Source organism: Palaemon carinicauda, chromosome 25 (assembly GCF_036898095.1).
Source record: "Palaemon carinicauda isolate YSFRI2023 chromosome 25, ASM3689809v2, whole genome shotgun sequence".
Classification (NCBI taxonomy): Eukaryota; Metazoa; Arthropoda; class Malacostraca; order Decapoda; family Palaemonidae; genus Palaemon; species Palaemon carinicauda.
In genome coordinates, this window is record NC_090749.1 from 90,690,021 (window position 1) to 90,712,065 (window position 22,045).

Sequence of the window (22,045 nt, forward strand, 5' to 3'; positions counted from 1 at the left end):
GAAGGGCTATTCATCCTGAGAGAAGAACTTGAAGAACTTTAGAGATGAAGCGGAATGTTTGGTATTTGTATAGGAACATTCTGAAATTAGACCAGTGGTGGTTGGGCACTGTGTATAGAGTTCATCTCTTGGTTATCAGAAGTAAGTATTCGTGTAGGAACCTTACTTAGTCAGGGTGAATATAATTTAGGATTAAACATCTTAAATTCTTCATAACCATAAGAAAGGAGGAATAAATAAAACTATGACAGGTATGTATTTCATAGTAAGTAGGAGCTGATAGAGACGCATAAGTAATAAAATAGAAATTTTATTTCACAATGCAGAGATTAAATAATTTACAGCAAAAGTAAAGTTCATTTACAGTAATAATAATGTACAGTACATAGAAATAAAGGCTTGCTCTTGAATCTGAAAAGGAATTTCAGGAGATTAGTAGGTACTCGTTCTCGAGGAACGCAAGTCTTTAAATAAAACACATCATGCTCAAGGCATGCGGCACTTGTGTGACACTATGACATTTCACCTGGGATAAGAACAGTTATAAAAGCACTAAGTGTTTTTTGACATCACTATGAATCGCTCGAGGGTCAACATAGGCACCCGAAGAGTTAGAGTCCCAAGTAACTCACTGTTCTACGCAGAGTTAGGTGCAGGTTTCATAACACTACCTGCGGCTACCACAAAATGTTTGACTTCGTGCACTTGTTTCGCATAATGTTTAAAGAAAACTCGCGAGGACTTCCAGCCCGTGAAGTTTTTAAGGCTTTCAAAGTCCATGCTCTGAAAGAAATTCAGAGAAGATGCCACTTTTCTAGGATCATGACCAGCGGGTGTACTGTTCGGATCCGCTCTGCGAATGAAGTAGGTGATTTTCGCTCTTAATTGTTTCAGTGACAGGTCGCTGCCCGATGTTTCTCCTTTGAAGAGTTGGCCTCCACCAAAGTTCGAAGTTCTGCGAAGATAGACCTTGAGGCTCTCTACTGGACATAGAGAGACATCCTCCTTCAGGGGGCATATTCTCCAAGGGCCCCATCTTTTGGTGGGTAATTCATTTTTAGCGAGAAACGTCGGATCAGGGGAGAGGGTCACATCTCCTGAATCGGTAAACAGGATGTGTCCTTCTTCTCTTGATAATGCCACTATTTCGCTGACTCGAGCTCCCGAAGCGAGAGCAAACAAAAATATAACTTTCTGAGTCAGATCCTTGAGGGGGCATGAATCATTGTCCAAGTTGGAGGCGAAATGGAGTACCTTGTCTAGTGACCAGGAGATCGGTTTCGGTGGGGGTGCTGGACGTAGGCGAGCACATGCTTTTGGTAGTTTGTTGAAGATGTCGTTGGACAGATCAATTTGGAAAGCATATAGAATTGGTCTAGACAAGGCCGATTTGCAGGTTGAAATCGTATTGGCTGCTAATCCTTGTCCATGAAGGTGAATAAAGAAGGACATACAGAAATCAATTGTGATTTCTTTAGGATTTTTTGCCTTGACAAAGGAGACCCATTTCCTCCAGGATGATTCATATTGCCGTCTCGTGGATTCGGTCTTGTATTCCTCTAGGAAGTCTAGACTTTTCTTCGAGATCCCAAACCTCTTCTTTGCGGCAAGGGAGAGAAAATCATGAGATGAAGGTCCTTGATTTTCGATGATGAAGCGAAGACAGTCGACTTCTGTACTTGTTGAGAGAGAACTGGGCCCGGGAGAGGGATCAGCTTGGGCTGCAGCTCCAGGACCAGGGGGGTACCAGTTGCTCCGGGGCCACTTGGGAGCCACTAGGGCCGCTGTCCCTTTGAAGGTTCTCAGTTTGGAGAGGACTTTCAACAGAAGGTTGGTGGGAGGGAACAGGTAGATCTTGGACCATCTGTTCCAGTCCAGGGACATGGCGTCCACTGCTTCTGCTTTGGGGTCCTCGTACGGGGCTACGTACAGAGGAAGTTGATTGTTGTCGCTCGTTGCAAAGAGATCTATCTGAAGTTCTGGGACTTGGTGAGAGATGAAGGAGAACAATCTTGCGTCTAGTGACCATTCCGACTCTATCGGGTTTGTCCGAGATAGAGCATCCGCTGTCACATTGCGGAATCCTTGTAGGTGAACTGCAGACAGGTGCCACTTCTTCTTCTCCGCCAGACGGAAGATTGGGAGAAGCACCTGATTTATCTGGGGCGATCTTGAGCCTTGGCGATTGAGACAACGAACTACCACCGAGTTGTCTAGGGTTAGACGGATGTGGATCGAGGGCGGCGGGGATAACTTCTTCAGAGTTAGAAGGACCGCCATGGCCTCCAAGATGTTTATGTGGAACGTCTTGAATAGTGGAGACCAGGTACCTTGAACCTGTTTCTGGTGGGAGTGACCTCCCCAGCCTTCCAGTGAGGCATCCGTGTGGATGTTGAGTGATGGAGGAGGGTGTTGGAGAGGAATGGAAATTTTCAGGGCCTTTTCTTCCGACCACGGCTTTAGGAGGCGTCGCAGTCTGTTTGGAAGCCGTCTCTTGAGGTCTCTTCGAGCGATGGATGCCGAGCGTCTCCAGACTCCCGCGGCATCCTTTAGCTGTGCACGAAGCACTGGGTTTGTCACTGAGGCGAATTGTAGAGAGCCTAGAACTCGTTCCTGCTGTCGTCTTGAAATGCGTTTGGATTTCAGTAGTCGCTTGACAGACCCTGCTATTTCCTTCCTTTTCTTCTGGGGGATGGAAAGGCGGTGTGACTGAAGATTCCAGTGGATTCCCAACCACTGAAACTTCTGAGCTGGAGAGAGGCGAGATTTTTTCTCGTTGATCTTGAATCCCAGGTGTTCTAGGTACTGGGTAACTTCGTTGCAAGACTTTGCACACTCTTCGGGCGATGGAGCCCAGACTAGCCAGTCGTCGAGGTAGGCCATCACCTGGACGTTTCTTAGGCGGAGCTGTTGTACTATGGCATCCGCCAGTTTTGTGAAGATCCGAGGGGCCACATTGAGGCCGAAGGGCATGGCCCGGAAGGCGTAGCTTTTCCTTTGGAGTCGAAATCCTAGGTAGGAGGAAGCGTGATGGTTCATTGGAATGTGCCAGTAGGCATCCGCCAGGTCTATCGAGACCGTGTAGGAACCTTGAGGCAGAAGGGTCCTTATTTGTTGAAGCGTCAGCATCTTGAATTTGTTGTTCTCTATGAACTTGTTGAGGGGGGATAAGTCCAGAATGACTCTGAGTTTGTCTGAGTCCTTCTTGGGAACACAAAACAGTCTCCCTTGGAACCTGGTGGACTTTACCTTCCTTATCACCTTCTTGTTCAAGAGGTCTAGAACATATTCTTCCAGAAGGGGGGTTGATTGCTGGAAGAACTGCTGGAAGATTGGGGGTGGTTGCGTCCAACTCCAGCCTAGACCCTTCTTGATGATGCTGTGTGCCCAGGGATCGAAGGTCCAACGATCCTGGAATTGGCGGAGTCTTCCTCCCACCGGAAGCACTTCATTGCTTCTGGTGTCCCGAGGACTTGCTGCCTCGGCCGCTAGCTCCCTTTCCTCCTCTACCTCTGGAGGGACGGCGAGATGCGTCTTTGCTTGCACCCCTGAATGAGCTTCTACCTTTGGCATGAAAGGTAGTTGATGGTTGCTCAAAGGCAGGGGTGAAGACCGGTGACTGTGACAACACCGGTTGGGGGACCAATTGAAAGGTCTGTTGTGGTTGGGCAACCACTTGGGAGGTAGCGGGTCCCGGAAACTGACGTCTTTGCTGACGTTGCTGGGGTTTTGACTTTTGGGGTTTCCTCTTAGGCTGAGGTCCGTCGTCCTGAGAGGGTTTCCTTTTCCTGGACATGCCCCACTTGTGGAGAAGGTTCCTATTCTCCGTGGCGGCTCTGTCAGTTATTTCCTTCACAAGGTCAGAAGGAAACAGGTGCTTTCCCCAGATGTTGGAGGAAATCAGCCTCCGGGGTTCGTGTTTCACGGTGGCACCGGCAAACACGAATTCACGACAGGCTCTTCGAGCCTTTATGAAGTGGTACAAGTCCTTCATTACCGTCAGTAAGTGGGATTTGGAGAGTACCATGTAGTGATCTGGTACTCTAGTGTCACAGGCCATAACTTCCAGTTGGACTTGATGAGAAAGATGCCGCAAGCCTCTCCTTCGTGTCTTGTTCCCGGCGAAGGAGGTGATCGTTGAGCTTAGGGAGGTCTTCATTAAACTGACGTCCGGCGACGTCAGGATCGAGCCTTCCCACGACGAAAGTATGCTGAACATCTTTCCAGTGTCGAGCGTCAGGGGGGGTCACGATGGAGAAGGGTCTGCACTCCTCCAGTGCAGGGCAGGGTTTCCCTTCTTCCGCCGCTTTAAGGCATGCAGCTAAGGCCTTTTCCAAGAATGGAAGAACCGCAGTATCAGGTGCAACGTAAGTAGGGTGCTTCTTGCTCAATGCCGGAAGCTTAGAGCAGGTAAAGCCTCTACTCTTGAATGCGGAGGCTAGCATAGCCTGGGCCTTTGCGAGATCGAACACTATCTCTTCCTTAGGTTCGGTCTCTTCCTTCGAAGCAGGTTCGGAACGAAGCCGGACGTAACAGTCCGGGTAGGCCTCAAAGCTTGGGAAGAACTCCACATCTTCCAAAGGGACCGTGCCGATCTTATCACTGACAAAGATCCTGCCGGTCGCAATAACCATATGCTCTGCATACCTCCACGGGTTGGCATGAGAGCAAGCGGGGAGATCCTTGACCGAAATCTTCTTCGGCTCTCTGGATCCTATCATCGACCTGATGGACTCCTGGTTCTCCTTCAGCCTGTCGTCCATGATGGCTCTAATCAGCCGGATCAGTTCTTGAGTGGAAGAAGAAGGATCCGGAGTCGAGGAGGTAGACGGAATAGACATTTCCGTCGGTGTAGGAGTAGGAGGGGGGATAGACGAGGGAGCGGCTTCTAGCTCCGACTCGGTGTACTCCACCTTGTCTTCGTCATCTTCGGCTCCTTGAGCCATAAGCGTCTTCTCCATGTCTTCCGAGACGTCCGAAATCTGTTCGTCATCTTCGGAATCCAAACGACACTCGTGCATGGACTGAGCCATGACCACATCAGGTTCCACCGTAATTTGGACAGTGGGGATCACATCTTTGGGTACCACTGAGTCAGGGGAGGCCTTAGGGAACAATAGTGACCTCAGTTCTTCGGTGGCCAGGTACGGTCCGGTAGCATTTTTCTGGAAGCCACACACCCACTTGCGCAGCTTTTCACGAGAAATGTCTCTAACCTCCGCTGAAGGAGGATTATGGAAGGCCTCAACTAGGTGAGCCTGGCAGACCGTACAATCCAGTGGATTCCAAAACTTCAAATCCCCTTTCTTGTCTGCACAAGGGGCGTGAGTCCTGCAAGCCGTATGCCCGTAAAACTGCGGGCGTTTCACAGCGCAGAAGGCGAAATCACACTTCATCTGCTCCTCCTGTGGAAGAAAGAGAAAATGAGTATGGGGGAGTCATAAGAATGGCTCTTAAACTAAGTTAATATTAATCATTAATTTTAACTTAATGAAGGTGTGATGCATAGGGAATAAAAATAGTAAAGGAGAACATGCTCCATGCATCTCGCCCGGCTGGTTACCATAAGCTTGGTCCCTGGATAATCCGAGTGACCGAGGGCACTGGATATAATTCCCTAGAATTCCAAGTAATTTGGAATTCCATGGAAAAAAACCAAGGACAAGATTGGGCCCGAATTCATTCGGTTCCCAGTTAAGGGCCAGAAGGCCTCATTTAAAAGGTAACTGCTTCTGGCAACCAGCCGTGCTAAGATGCACATAGCATGCTGGAATTAGAAGAATGCAAAGAGACAGCATGATCACTAATAGAGCAGTACTAGGTACTGATCTTAATAGCAGAAGCGGCTTATCTGTTTGCGATATAGGGCTATCATAGTCTATGATAGCTACAGGAAGGGGGTGCAAGTATTCTTGACGCCTCCGGGGCATCCGGCAAGCCGCCGGCATGCCGGAGCTCGCTCCAGCATAGATTCTGGCATTAGGACAGACAATGTTCAAAGTCAGTCAAATACCAGGATGGCGGCCGCCGGCACAACGGCGGCACGCCGGCAGGGAGCGGCGGCTCCGGCAGTCGGAGGATGCCAGATTGGTGACTGGGATAAGGATGGTTAAGGCTGTACCGGGTTGCCGGCAGCATATGCCGGCACTCCGGAGGTCGGCCGGCAAGCAGACGACAAGCTAGGAGGAGGAGAGCCGCCGGTAGTAGCCGGCGGCAGCCGGCAGTCCCTCGGTACACGGGGGGCTGGCGGCAAGGTTAAGGAGAGTCACCAAGTAGGAGGCAAGTATTGCCGACAGTAGAGGCGGCAAGAGACCGGCACCCGGATAGGGAGAGAGACAGGGGGGAGGGGGGAAGGGATGTAGGAAGTACCATCAGGATTCCAAACATCCCTCCCCCTCCCTGAGGGGGTGTACCCATGATAGAGGCAGGCTCTAACATCCATGAGCAGGGGTCACTAGGGACTGGGAGCAAGGTAGCCCAAGGGAGGGCTAGGGAACACCCAAGGGGGGGGGAGACTCCCATATGCAGAACTATACTAGTAACTAACCTTATAGGACACTATGAAGGTATGTGTACCAGAGCGGACTGCACAAGGAAGCTCGGGTAGCCCTACTATTCCACCCTAAGGAGGAGTTGTAGGACAGGGGACAGATGGGTATAAACTAACCTAAGCATAGGCTAGGCTATACAAGAGATAGGTGGGGAGGGAGAAGAGAGAAGTCTTCCCAGGAAGGGTTTCTGTACCAGAGCGGCCACTAAGGAAAGGGAGGACACTCCCTAACCTAAGATCAGGCAGATCAGCTAAAACGGTGCAAGAGTTCAGTTTCAGCATGGAACAGAGAAACCTTCCAAACCTGACCTAGAACAGGGCTAAGAGTCCTGAACTAGGAAAGGAAGAAGACATATCGCTATCGCAGGAAAGTCATAGACTATCCTAGCCATAGAGGTAGGCTAGCCTAACCTCACTCTCGGACGCAACCCTAAAGGGGGTTCATTCCTTTAGGGAGGACAGAGAGGCGATATATACTCTATTAGACAATTAATCCCTTTACTCAGAAAAGGAATCAAGGCTAAATAGAGGGAATGCCAAGGCAGGGGATGAAGGAAGCATATAGGGGTCCTAGCATTAGGTTAGGCTAGAAAGAGTCACTGACTAGCCTATCCCCTATATGGTCCCTGAAGGCGAAAACATTTGCATCACTGTCAAAAGTATTGTAAAATAATGCCACTATCTTCATAACTTAGTCTAGGATCACTAATAAATCATGCATGAACACTTGTATGTAGGCTCCTGGCCTGGGGGCTATAGTAGCCGACTGGTATGAGGTCAATCGATGACCGATAAAAAAGCGTCTAAACACGATATAAAAGTTCCTAGCTATGAAGACTAAATAAACTAATGTATTCGATTAGTATATAAAGCCGGAAACGTTGTTGTGGCTAACTAAATAAGACATGCATAACAACAACGACGCCATAAAATGGCGGGTCCGGTAGAGGCACAGCTCTGCCACAAAACAGCAATTATCTCGAAAAGTAATATTTACTTTACGGCCAGAGCTTAATTAAACAATACTGGAACCTTGTACTCAACTTTCCAGAAGAAGGCGAGGCTGAAGGTAACGACATAGCGAAGATGTAAAACGATAAAGTTAACACAGGGAAAATCCGTCTAAGTAGGGCAGCTACTAAACAAAGGATGAAGACGGGCGTGACGTCATTAGAGCAATGGCGTCCGTTTGTTTACGTCTCGAGTATCAGTAGTAGCCACGAGTGAGATTAGCTGTGGAACGGCTCCCAGCTATTCTCAGTCCTTACACACCGAAGCATTAACTCTGTTCGGGGTGAAGATAGCTATGTGGCGCGTTCAGACATGCGCGTCCCCTGTTGTATTACGATGTCTTAAAGGGAAACCTTTGAGATACTCGCTCCAGAAGTTAGAATTCTGTGATAACCTGTGGTTAAATTCTCTGGGAATATCTTAGTAGTCTTATACCCAAGGAAGCTACCAAAAAGGAACCTTCCATCAGGACGCCATGGCTTGAGCCCAAAAAGGCCTTAACTGATCTTTGTTCAATGAGATGAAAAGTTCAGCGAACAATGCAATTAATATTCTATACAGTTATTCAATAGGCGGAAAATACTATGAAATGGGAGGACTTATCCGGAAATAAATATAATACTCGAGTATCCTTGTTATACTGTACTATACTCTCAAATAGCCGAGTACTTTGTTTCATGAAGTTGTAACTTTACAAATGTTTCCAAAATTTCCAGAATGTACCTTTTCTTTACCCTTACCCTTTCCCTTTCCCTTACCCTTTCCTTTAACCATTCCCTTTCTCTTTCCCTTTCCCTTTCCCTTTCCCTTTCCCTTTCTCTTTCTCTTTCTCTTTCTCTTTCCCTTTCTTAAATGTGATGCATTTTGAACCTCACATTTAAGCTTCACTTCCAAATTTCACATTCAGACTTCATTTTCAAACTTCACATTCAAACCTGATTTACAAACTTTACGGTCTAACCTCACTTTCAAACTACATTCAAACCTTGCTTTCAAACTATGTTCAAATTTTGCTTTCAAATTGTATGCTCAAACTTTGGTTTAAAACATTACGTTCAAACTTTGCTTTCAAACTTTACGTTCAGACCTCGCTTTCAATTTCAACGTTCAAACCTCACTTTCAAATTTTGTTCAAACCTTATCTTCAAACTTTACTTTCAGACCTTACCTTCGAATATTACATTCAAACCTTGCTCTCAAACATTACGTTCAAACCTTGCTCAAATGTTATGTTCAAACTTAGCTCAGACATTATGTTTAGACCTCTTTTTCAAACACTAAGTACAAACCTCGCTCTCAAACACTACGTTCAAACCTCGCTCTCAAACACTACGTTCAAACCTCGCTTTCAAACACTAGGTTCAAACACTAGGTTCAAACCTCACTCAAACACTATGTTCAAACCTCTCTTTCAAACATTGGTTCAAATCTATCTCTCTCAAACATTAGGTTCAAACCTCGCTCTCAAACGCTACGTTCAAACCTCGCTTTTAAACACTACGTTCAAACCTCGCTCTCAAACACTTTGTTCAAACCTCGCTCTCAAACACTACGTTCAAACCTCGCTTTCAAACACTAGGTTCAAACCTCACTCAAACACTAGGTTCAAACCTCTCTTTCAAACATTGGTTCAAATCTATCTCTCTCAAACATTAGGTTCAAACCTCGCTCTCAAACGCTACGTTCAAACCTCGCTTTTAAACACTACGTTCAAACCTCGCTCTCGAACACTACGTTCAAACCTCGCTTTCAAACACTAGGTTCAAACCTCACTCAAACACTACGTTCAAACCTCTCTTTCAAACATTGGTTCAAATCTATCTCTCTCAAACATTAGGTTCAAACCTCGCTCTCAAACGCTACGTTCAAACCTCGCTTTTAAACACTACGTTCAAACCTCGCTCTCAAACACTTTGTTCAAACCTCGCTCTCAAACACTACGTTCAAACCTCTCTCAAACACTACGTTCAAACCTCGCTTTCAAACACTAGGTTCAAACCTTGCTCTCAAACACTACGTTCAAACCTCGCTCTCAAACATTAGGTTGAAACCTCCCCCTCAAACTACGTTCAAACCTCGCTATTAAACACTACGTTCAAACCTCGCTCTCAAACATTATGTTCAAACCTCGCTATCAAACACTACGTTCAAACCTCGCTCTCAACACTACGAACAAACCTTGCTTTCAAACACTTAAGTTTAAACCTCGCTCTCAAACACTACGTTAAACTCTACGTTCAAACATCGCTATCAAACAGGTTCAAACCTCGCGCTCAAACACTACGTTCAATCCTCGCTATCAAACAATACGTTCAAACCTCTCTGTCAAACACTACTTTCAAACCTCGCTCTCAAACACTACGTTCAAATCTCGCTCTCAAGCATTAGGTTCAAACCTTGCTCTCAAAAATTACGTTCAATCCTAGTTTTCAAACTGAATGCTCAAATTTCGCGTTCAAACCTCGTTCTCAAACATTACGTTCAAACCTCGCTTTCAGACTTTACATTCAATCCTCACTTTGAAAGATTGGTCTAACCTTACTTTTGAGCACCGCGTTCAAACATCACTTTCAAACTTTACGATCTAACCTTGCTTTCAAACATGGTCAAACCTCGCGTTCAAATTATATTCAAACTGTATGTTTAAATTTTGCTTTCAAACATTATGTTCAAATTTCGCTTTCAATCATTACGTTCATACCTTGCTTTCAAACTTTATGTTCAAACCTCGCTTTCGAACTTTACGCTCAAACGTCTTTTCCAAACTTTACATTCAAATCTCACTTTCAAACATTAGGTTCAAATCTCGCTCAAGTTTTACGTTCAAACCTCGCTTGCAAACTTTATGTTCAAACCTCGCTTACTAACAATATGTTCAAACCCTGCTTGCTAACATGTTCAAACCTTGTTCTCAAACATTAGGTTCAAACTTTGCTCTCAAACATTAGGTTCAAACCTCGCTTTCAAACATTAGGTTCAAACCTCGCTCTCAAACTTTAAGTTCAAGCCTCGCTTTCAAACTTAGGTTCACACTTCACTTTCAAATTGTATGTTCAAATCTTGCTTTCAAACATAACTTTCTAACTTTGCCTTCAAGCACTACATTCAAACCTCGCTTTCAAACTTTACATTCAAACCTCGCTTTCAAACATTGTTCTAACCTTGCTTTCTAACACTACATTCAAACCTCCATTTCAAACTTTATGTTCTCAGCTCTTTTTCAAACTTTACGTTCAAACCTTGCTTTTGAACATTACGTTCAAACTTTATGTTCAAACTTCGCTTTCAAACTGTATGTTCAAATTTCACTTTCAAACTTTGTTCAAACCTCACTTTCAAACATTTGCCTTCAAACATTACGTTGTTTCGTGGACAACTGTTGGTGGATTACGATCAACTGGTTTCCTTTCCTATTCCTGTCTTCCCTGTGTCTTTTTAGTTTTCCACATCATAAAATATGTTTTTGTCCTTTTTTTTCTAATGTTGTATACAGTATATCATCCTGAGAGAATAGTGCCACCAACACACTACAAGTGGTTCACTGTAGGCATCCTTTTTAACCTTCTGCTATACAGTACCTCTTTCCCACTTCCTTTCTTGCATCTGGCTCTCCAACCTCTCTGCTTGTCCTTCATACTGCAACTATGGGGTTTTCCCACATGTTACACATCTGCTTGAAGGCTTCCCAAGCCCCAGTTCTCTAATCCAATCTAACCAGATTATCCTTATTACATTATGTTTTGATTCTTATTTTTATTCTCCAGGGAACCAATTCAATGTTTATCAAGAGCAGAGAGGAAACAAGCCACGACACGACATGGAAGCTGCTGCCGATGGCCTCGGGTCACATAGAAGCTTGGTCTAGTCTAACCTCCTAGAACTACTTCTCAATTGTGAACCGAACGTCACACCATCTCCTGTCTGGACTCTTGCCAGTATCAGCATGTGAGTATCACTGGGTCATATTTCTGTAACTGTACACATTCTCAAGCTCTGATTTCCTTCTCAAGTTAGGTGTAACATTTTATCTGCACATACTTGCATTCTCTAAAGATCATAGATATGTTCCTGAAAATCCAGAATTAAAACGCCACATAATGTGTTTCATGCAGATGGAACCAAAATCTTCTCTGGTTTAGAATTTTTTTCTTTACTCTGACTCTTCGTTATTGGATTTTCCAGGGACGCCAATAACAAAGGATGGCATCAGTTTAATAAAACAGGATTTGCAAAGGACTTGAAAAGCCTGTCCCACAAAGACATGTCTACACAAAGGGAAGCAGTGCACGGATAGCTCTTCCTGCCACTTATAGGTAGGAATTATGTAATGGATTTCTCTGAAACTCCTGATCAGTACTAAAACTCCAGAAATTCATCTTTTCAATCATCAGGAATATTTTTCAACTGATAATTCAAATGGATTAACTAACTAAATCCAGTTCATCGTCACTGATTTCAGTAATATATCAGCTGGAATCACTTTCTGATGTCATCAAATGCTGAGAAGTTTCATTCTTTGCACCTTGTCTTCACCACCAACAACATGTATGGATGACATTTGATCAAAAGCTGATACATTTCTTACATTGACCTTTTTCTTCCCATTTTTCCATCTTTTTTGTCAAAGCTTTCAAGGCATCTATGAATTTTATTATGTTTGCATTTCTTCCTTGCATCTGAAGATTCAGCTGCTCAAAAATACCAATTAAATAGGCAAGGCTTATAATCCATTCCTAATCATTAAATAAAGCAAAAAAATTCACTCATATCTTTCACAAAAAATTAGAGTTCATCTATAAGATTAAATACTGTTTGTTCCGTAACCGAAATACAAACCACGCTATTTACAAAGGGTTACCTTTTAGCGCAGCTGAAATGGCGAGCCATTAGAATTTAACGAGGGTGTATTACCCCCGCGCTAGTTAGCGGGGCGGTAGGGGAGTGGTAGCTAGCTACCCCTCCTCCCCCTCACACACAGGTGAATGCTAGGCCTCCACGGCGTAATTTTATGGGTGGCGATCGAGTTTGACTTATGTCTTTCTCTCTCTCTCTTGAGGTCGTTCACCCTTTAACTACGTGTTACTACGCCCTTGTAGCTTCCTTTCCGTGTGGGGGGGTTGCTACGCCGTACGTTTGTCTCAATTAGTTATGAATCTAATTGTAGTTTTTTTTTGTTTTTCAGCTTGTAGAACGATTCCTTTCGGGGTTTTCGTTCTTTCTTTAGTGTTCATTCATTTTTAAATTACATAATTACATAGTTACATAATTATAATTGTTATAATTCTGTTTTGGTTACAGCTCTCCTTCCGTGAGTGTAAGTGGTTGTGAGGGCACGTGCCTGTTGTGTAATTCTTGTTCCTTTCCCTCGGGATTCCTCTTCGGAGCCTTCCCGGGGGAATGAATGTGTACTAATATTATTTTTTTTTTTTTTTTACAGTTACCGATCTAGTTCGTTTCTGTAATATGGCAACGGTGTGAGCTGTCTGGTTGAGTCCTGGGGATTCGGCTGTTGCTGCCTCCCCCCTTGTATTTTCGTCAGGGGCGTGTCTCCTTCTACTGGAAGTACTCCCGTGACGACGGACAGCTCTCCAGTTCATTTTAGAACTCAGGTGGCTTGCCTCCTTGGGCGGGTAACTTTCCTTCCGAGGGAAGTTTTTCCTGTCCAGGCTTGAGTTTTTCCCATTTTGGGGGGTTCTTCTCTTGCCTTTTTTTATGAATAGTACTTACCTGGCAGTTATATATATATAGCTGATATCTCTAAATCGGCAGAATTTTTCAAAACGAGGCAACCACCTTGTGGTGGTTGGGAGGTAGGTGGTAACACCCGTCACAGGGTGGTCCAAGGAATCATTCCCATGTCTAAGACTTCAGTTCATCTCTGCCGGCTGGATCGAAAACATCGTCGGTCCACCATTGAGAGTTTTTCGAATCATTTTCCCTTCTTCGCTTTTTTGGACTTCGTTTGGTGAAGTACACTGATTTAGGGTTTTGGCAATCGTGTTTTATTTTTATTATTTACTTTGTTTATCATGAGTTATCATGAGTGATAATTTAATTTTCGTGTTTGTGCGAGTGATGTATGCAACATGAGGTTACCGAAAGTGTCGGTTGATCCTCACAGTTTGTATGCAGAGGTTTTGTTTGTGCACTATATTTTAGTTGCGAAGTTTTTAATCCTGATGACGGGAATACGTTCAGGCAACTCTATGACGTCACAGTCGTGTGATGTAATCTTCATGTATGTCTTGCAATTCTCTTTACAGTATTTGTTTTATGCAAAGAATGGGAGGAATTCCACTTATATAAGTTTTTTAACTTTTAATGTAAAATTTTAAAGAAATGTTTGTCCATTTGGTGTTCGCTCTTTAAATCATCGATCTAATTTCATAAATTAAATAGAACTAGCGTATGGTTAATTTGCGCTGTTACTCGTTACTATCGGTGCAGTCCCAACATGCCTTGGTAGCGTTCTTTTCGATATGGGAATTAAAGTGTTGGCTATTATTCTCCAACAACAACTAATTTATATGGAAATTCTAGTTTTAGTAGCTTTTTCTTTTATATGTTCCTTTTGTTTACATTTATATATATAGATACGTTATTGCTATATCTGTTCTTTTTATCATTACAACTCGCTTGTTTTTTAATTCCCTTTGAATTAATTGTGGATTACATTTGTTTTCCCTTTTTTCTGTTCAATTTAATCTTTAACGTATAACTTTCCCGGCGTTTGTATGTAACAGCCGGGTAGGTATTTATGACATTTAATTTTACCGGTGGTTATATGTAACTACCGGGTGAGTGTCTTCAACATCTATTTTTATTCTCAACTCTTGCCCGGTGGTTTTTTCTTTTTGTGACCGCCGGGTAAATATGTTTGAAAGTTTATTTTATTATGGAAATGTCAGTTTTATATTCTATAAAAATATTTTGTTACAGTTTATATAGCAAGTACTAGAGACGATTTTGCTTTCTCATTCAAGCCCGTGGCAGAAGAATAAGTTCTCTCACAACGGGCAGGACTAATTATGGTTTTTTGTGTAAGAGTTTAATAGTGCAAGTTTTCAGTGCTAAATTAGGCATTGAATTCTTTCAGCACAGGGACGTTGTTTTCCTAGCCTTAGACCTCTTCCAAGCTCCCCGGCCCATGGGAGAAGGAACGTCGATCGGCGAAAGGAAACGAGAGGCGTTAGCTCACGAGCAAACGCCCTCGCGAGCGTTCCTGTTAACGTTCCCAGAATGCTCGCCCTTGCCATGGTAAAGCAAAGAGCGTTAAACGTTAAGATTCTTACACTGCTTTTAGAATTTTGCATTGCATCACTTTTGATTTTAATGGCAATTCTTAAGTCATAGATATTCTCTGCTAATATCAATACTTACAAACCATCATTGACTCAGTTTTTGTCCCAGAGCGCCAGTCGGCCTTATGAACCCTCTGGTCGGAACCGAACGCGCCGAGCGGCATAGTGAATATCATTTTGCCTTAACGCTCGGCGCTAAGTCTTTCAAGACAGGACGAATGCAGCCTCGTCTTTCAGGACGAATACTGCCTCGTCTTTCAGGACGAATACTGCCTCGTCTTTCAGGACGAATGCTGCCTCGTCTTTCAGGACGAACGCTGCCTCGTCTTTCAGGACGAACGCTGCCTCGTCTTTCAGGACGAACGCTGCCTCGTCTTTCAGGACGAACGCTGCCTCGTCTTTCAGGACGAACGCTGCCTCGTCTTTCAGGACGAACGCTGCCTCGTCTTTCAGGACGAACGCTGCCTCGTCTTTCAGGACGAACGCTGCCTCGTCTTTCAGGACGAATGCAGCCTCGTCTTTCAGGACGAATGCTGCCTCGTCTTTCAGGATGAATGCTGCCTCGTCTTTCAGGACGAATGCTGCCTCGTCTTTCAGGGCGAATGCTGCCTCGTCTTTCAGGACGAATGCTGCCTCGTCTTTCAGGACGAATGCAGCCTCGTCTTTCAGGACGAATGCAGCCTCGTCTTTCAGGACGGATGCAGCCTCGTCTTTCAGGGCGAATGCAGCCTCGTCTTTCTGGACGAATGCAGCCTCGTCTTTCAGGGCGAATGCTGCCTCGTCTTTCAGGACTAATGCAGCCTCGTCTTTCAGGGCGAATGCTGCCTCGTCTTTCAGGACGAATGCAGCCACGTCTTTCAGGACGAATGCAGCCTCGTCTTTCAGGGCGAATGCAGCCTCGTCTTTCAGGACTAATGCTGCCTCGTCTTTCAGGACTAATGCTGCCTCGTCTTTCAGGACTTATGCAGCCTCGTCTTTCAGGACGAATGCAGCCTCGTCTTTCAGGACTTATGCAGCCTCGTCTTTCAGGACGAATGCAGCCTCGTCTTTCACGGCGAATGCAGCCTCGTCTTTCAGGACGAATGCAGCCTCGTCTTTCAGGGCGAGTGCAGCCTCGTCTTTCAGGGCAGCCTCGTCTTTCGGGGCGAGTGCAGCCTCGTCTTTCGGGGCGAGTGCAGCCTCGTCTTTCGGGGCGAGTGCAGCCTCGTCTTTCGGGGCGAGTGCAGCCTCGTCTTTCGGGACGAGTGCAGCCTCGTCTTTTGGGACGTGGGCAGCCTCGTCTTTCGGGATGATAGGACGATCGCCGCCTTGTCCTTTCAGGGTGACGCCACGTCTTATAAGCTCTCTGTCAAGGATGACTTTAGTGATCACTTTTCTCCTGTTGAATTGTTTGAGGTTAACAGAAGGAGAGGATCCTAAGTTCTGTTGCTCCATGTTCCCCACCCTCTGAGTTTTCACGTGGTCATTAATGGAGCTTTAAGAATATATTAATTTTTGTTTCTTAAAACAGAAACCTTTGATGTCTAACAACAGTAGTATCCAGACTTTGCTACTTCTGGCGAGCCTGGGAGAGAGGAGCAGACCTTTGGTCCGTGTTTTTTCTGGGATGGATGCGAAATCTTTTTCCTAGTGAATCCTCCTTTGTTAGTTACTCCGATAAGACTTTTCTGCCTAACCGACTTTGCAACTTCAATGTCTCTCTTTTGGGAGAGGGAGTCTTTTGTCCGGTCCTGGACGTAAATGCTCTTTACGCCTTCGTTCAGAAGTCAAAGTCCTCCATGGAGACATCAAAATCTTTGGAGAAGAGGGGAGCAGACCTTTGGTCAGTACTTCTTCTGAAGGAGGATTACTTTTTCCTTTTATAGGGAAACCTCCTTTAGTTTTTAGCTACAACGATTCTCTCTCCCAGTTCTAGAGAGGAGTCTAAGTGGCAGGCTATGCAATCAAACTTTATCTGGGGTTTGTTTACAAGGAAGAATGGGTCAGTTTCGGGCGTGTGTTTTGATCTCAGCTCCGCCCCTCTCATGTTCACGTAACTTTTGCTTTATGTAGCGGAATGCTGCTCTCTGGAGAAATCAGAGCGTCCCTGTATCTTGATTTTTAGATAATGTTGAGCCTATCGAATAATTAAGTCTTCCTGTCAGCAAGAAGAGTCTCTTCTGACACCAGGACGCTCAGCACCTTGTCTTTTAGAACGTTCAGCGTCTCGCTCTGTTAACCTCTCGGCTCCACGTCTTACAGGACTTTTGGCACCACGTCTTACAGGACTATCGGCGCCACGTCTTACGGGACGATCGGCGCCTCGTCTTTCAGGACGCTCGATGTCAAAGTTTTAGCATGGGGCATGACTTTGAACATGAGAATCTAGGACTTCATGATGACACTAGTCGAATCGTGTGTCGAGATCAAGGACGCCTTCGTTCTGATTTCTTAGATCTGGAAAGGAGGTTTGTTCTAGGGCAAGAATCATCGGGATAAACATACTCAGCAGGAAGAGACTTGTTTTTCCCTCAGAATGGTCTCTCAACCCGCAAGTCTGTCAGTGTCTGGATGTTGTGGGGCAGACCTGTATCAGACCTTTTTGCCTCCAACTGGAAGAAGAGGACCCCCTACTGCTGCTCCCTAGTCCCGGATGAGGAAGTTCTGGCAGTGGACTCCTTCCTGATGGATTGGACAGGGGTGGACATGTTTGCGTTCCCCCCGTTCGAGATCATCAATCTGGTCTTCAGGAAATTCGCTCTCCTCGATTCGGGGCGAATGATCATAGTGGCTCCATTCTGGCCTGCTAGGGAATGGTTTTCGGAAGTGATGGGCATGTTGATGGACTTCCCAAGAAGACTTCGGCAAGTCCAGATCTTCTCAAACAGCCCCACTTCGAGAGGTATCATCTTACCCCCTTGCTCTCAACTGACTTCCTTCAGACTGACTAGAAGCTTGTCAGATCTCGAGGCTTTTCGGCACAAGCGACGAAATCTATCGCCAGAGCAAGGAGGATCTCTTCACAAAGAGTCTACCGATCTAGGTGGGAGACCTTTAGAGCTTGGTGCAGGCGGCACAGGTCTCCTCATCCACTACCTTTCTGAGCCAGATTGCAGACTACTTCTTGTACCTCAGACAGGATGCTAAGCTGGCTGTATCTACCATCAATGGATACAGCAGTATGCTCTCCGCCATCTTTAGGCATAGAGGCCTAGAGTTGTCCCAAAATCAAGGTTTGCAGGACCTCATTGGGTCTTTTCAGACGACGTAATAGGTTTTCTTAAACCTGGATGTGATGTTTTAGTTTCTGTGCTCCAAGAAATTTTGAACCTATCTCGCTAGCCTCTCTTCGGGTTGTAGCAAAGAAAACCCTCTCCCTTATGACTCTAGCGAATGCCAAGAGGTCAGCGAAGTCCAGGCGATTGGGAAGAGGATGAACTTCAATTACGATAGGGCAGTTTGTGGCTTAAGGTTCATCTTTCTCGTAAAGAGCGAGAACCCTTCGTAACCCTGTCCTACGACGTTTGATGTCATTAACCTCACGAACCTAGTGGGTCGAGAGAAGGAAAGACTCCTTTGCCCAGTTAGGTCCCTCAAGTTTTTTTTTGGCTCACACTATGAACGTGAGCTGTGCATCCAACTTGTTTTGGTGTTCAGTGAAAGGTCCGCCAAAACCCGTCTAAGTATGCTTTGTCCTTTTTCCTGAGGGAGAAAATTAGGGAAGCCCACCTCTTATGTGAGGAGGAACACTTCGCCCTGTTGAAATTACGGGCTCATGAAGTGAGAGCCATTGCTACCTCTCTGGCATATCAGGAATATATGTTAGGCTATTCATGGATGCTATTTTCTGGAGGAGCAACTCTGTCTTCGCTTCTCATTAACTTAGAGAGGTGAGAGTAGACTTTGGCAAGTGCTATACCTTGGGCCCATACATAGCTGCGGTTTCTGTATTAGGCAAAAGAGTTAATAACCCCACTCAACCTTGGTTTATATGCATGTATGGGGGTTTGTGTTTTTATGATGGTCTGTGGACTTCGTCTTGTGGTGCGGTTCCCTCAGTCTAGATAGATAGTTTATGTCTATGTTGCAGGGTTAGGTGGTTAGTTTGAGTAAGGTTGCAGTTTTTATTATATGGGGCGAAGGTAGTTTCTGAAGTCTAGTCAAGTTGTTGGTCTTATCTCTTTGACAGACTCGATTGAGTTTAATGCAGCTTTGCAGGCTTACTCCTGGATAACTCCTAAGGGAAAGCCACTCTAAAGGCTGTACCTTTGAATCAGCTACCTTAGCAGGCAAGGAATCAAAGTGTTTTTATCTCCTACAACTCTTTTGTTGTTTCCACAACGATGTTTACTGTCTGTTTCCCTCCTCCAAATGTGTGAATCAGCTATATATATATAACTGCCAGGTAAGTACTATTCATAAAAATGGAGTTTTTATGATAAAACAAAGTTTTATGAATACTTACCTGGCGGTTATATATATATTCTAATGCCCACCCACCTCCGCTCAGGAGACAGGTCGGGCATAGATGAACTGAAGTCTTAGACATGGGAATGATTCCTTGGACCACCCTGTGACGGGTGTTACCACCTACCTCCCAACCACCACAAGGCGGTTGCCTCGTTTTGAAAAATTCTGCCGATTTAGAGATATCAGCTATATATATATAACTGCCAGGTAAGTATTCATAAAACTTTGTTTTATCATAAAAACTCCATTTTTTGTGCGACTATGCTCTTGGTGCTGAGCGGTCGCACCTGCAGTTTCGCTCAAGGGGCTGGGCAACTGCAGGAGCTCCTCTTCGGAGGATTGCTCCTTTTAGGTCACTGGCTGACCAGTCTCTTCTACGAAGTGTTTCTATTTCGTTCGCGAGAAAGTACACTTATAGAGACTCCTCTTCGGAGGTTTCTTCTGTTGCTGTTGCTGTTGGCCTCCCTCGCCGTGAGGCCCACCGTCCGCCTCGTCGTAATGGCCTCTCATCTCCCTATAAGGGTGCTTGAGGCGGCTTTTTGGATCTCCTTTTGCAGCCTACAACTCCTTTTTCTCGATCTTCCGCCTTGGTGCAGATGGACAGCAGTCTGATCTCGTCTTCCGACGGGCAACGGTCTTCCCGACGGACAACGGTCTTCCCGACGGACAGCGGTCTTCCCGACGGACAGCGGTCTTCCCGACGGACAGCGGTCTTCCCGACGGACAGCGGTCTTCCCGACGGACAGCAGTCTTCCCGACGGACAGCGGTCTTCCCGACGGACAGCGGTCTTCCCGACGGACAGCGGTCTTCCCGACGGACAGCGGTCTTCCGGCGGACAACGATCCCTTCGGGGCAAAGGGTTGCCCCCACAGGGGTCCTTCCCTTGAGTGTCAGGGTTTCCCTGCGCGCCCTTCTGCTGTGTTCTCTCCTGCTCAGTGTTAGCGCACAGGCGCTCTTCTGCTCATCAGCGCGCTCCTGTTCGTCAGCGCTTTCAAGATGATCATCCCAGCTGTTCCTGTTGGTTCCTGTTACTTGCCCTGTGCGCCCACGTTCGCCCTCGCGATCTAGAACTTCGGTTCAGGTCGGGGTCAAGGACTCTTCTTCTATGCGCAGGCTTCCACGCGTAGCCTTCTGCTCGTCAGCGATCATCAGCTCGCCAGCGATCATCAGCTCGCCAGCGATCATCAGCTCGCCAGCGATCACCTGTCTCTCGGCGATCACCTGTCTCTTGGCGATCTCCGGATCGCCCGCGTGTGTTACAGCCGGCACGCCAACATTCTCCAACACTTCTGAAGGAACATGGTTCACCAGCTACTAGCTCACCTGCGCATGCTGATCGCTATCGCGCGACCCTCAACTGCGGATGCTGATCGCCACTGCGGATGCTGATCGCCCTCGCGCGACCCTCAACTGCGGATGCTGATCGCCATCGCGCGACCCTCAACTGCGGATGCTGATCGCCCTCGCGCGACCCTCAACTGCGGATGCTGATCGCCATCGCGCGACCCTCAACTGCGGATGCTGATCGCCATCGCGCGACCCTCAACTGCGGATGCTGATCGCCATCGCGCGACCCTCAACTGCGGATGCTGATCGCCATCGCGCGACCCTCAACTGCGGATGCTGATCGCGCGACCCTCAACTGCGGATGCTGATCGCGCGACCCTCAACTGCGGATGCTGATCGCGCGACCCTCAACTGCGGATGCTGATCGCGCGACCCTCAACTGCGGATGCTGATCGCGCGACCCTCAACTGCGGATGCTGATCGCGCGACCCTCAACTGCGGATGCTGATCGCGCGACCCTCAACTGCGGATGCTGATCGCGCGACCCTCAACTGCGGATGCTGATCGCGCGACCCTCAACTGCGGATGCTGATCGCGCGACCCTCAACTGCGGATGCTGATCGCCATCGCCCGACCGCACACCTGCGGATGCTGATCACCATCGCGCGACCCTGCGCATGCTGATCACCATCGCGCGACCCTCAACTGCGGATGCTATTCGCCATCGCGCGATCGCCCACCTGCAGATGCTGCTCGCCATCGCGCGACCCTGGCATGCTGATCACCATCGCGCGACCCTGCGCATACTGATCACCATCGCGCGACCCGGCGCATGCACATGCTGCTCCTGCACATGCTGCTCGCCAACGCACGGTCGCTCACCTGCGCATGCTGCTCGACCATCGCGTCGGCATAACACAACGCGCCATCGCCAACCTGTGCATTAGCGCTCACCAGCTCACCACCGATCGCTTGTTGATCCATATCGCCAGCGGTCTTCCTCGCCCACGCGGCAGCGCGTTTCCTCGGCATCGCGCTAACGCTTGCGTTCGCCGCCTCGGACTCGCTCTAATCCACCTGCCCACCCTCACGACCGCTCGCCCGCGCGCCCGCTCGCCCGCACGACCGCTCGCCCGCACGACCGCTCGCCCGCGCGACCGCTTGCCTGTGCGCCCGCGTGACCGCTTGCCTGTGCGCCCGCGCGACCATTCGCCTGCGCGCCCACACGCCCACGTGCCTGCACGTCTACGCTCATGCGCGTCCGCGCCCATGCTCTCCAATGTTCGCCCACGCCTGAACCAACGGTTTTTCCATCGCGCGGACGGATGGTGTTCCGTCGCGCAAACCTACAGTGTTTCTTCGCACAAACGTCGGCTTATTTCTTGCAGTATCTATTGCTCGTCTATGGGTTATCGCTCGCCGACCACCAGCTCTCGCCCTTCCTAC

At 46.9% G+C, this 22,045-nt stretch overlaps 1 long non-coding RNA gene across 1 annotated transcript in view; it reads left to right on the plus strand.

Moving 5' to 3' along the window:
* LOC137618697 (uncharacterized) overlaps positions 1–22,045 on the plus strand; it is a 44,971-nt gene that overhangs the window by 2,329 nt on the left and 20,597 nt on the right. The window contains exons 2-3 of the long non-coding RNA XR_011039800.1: positions 11,326–11,506; positions 11,744–11,874. This is a non-coding gene — a long non-coding RNA (uncharacterized lncRNA). The remainder of the gene's footprint in view (positions 1–11,325; positions 11,507–11,743; positions 11,875–22,045) is intronic.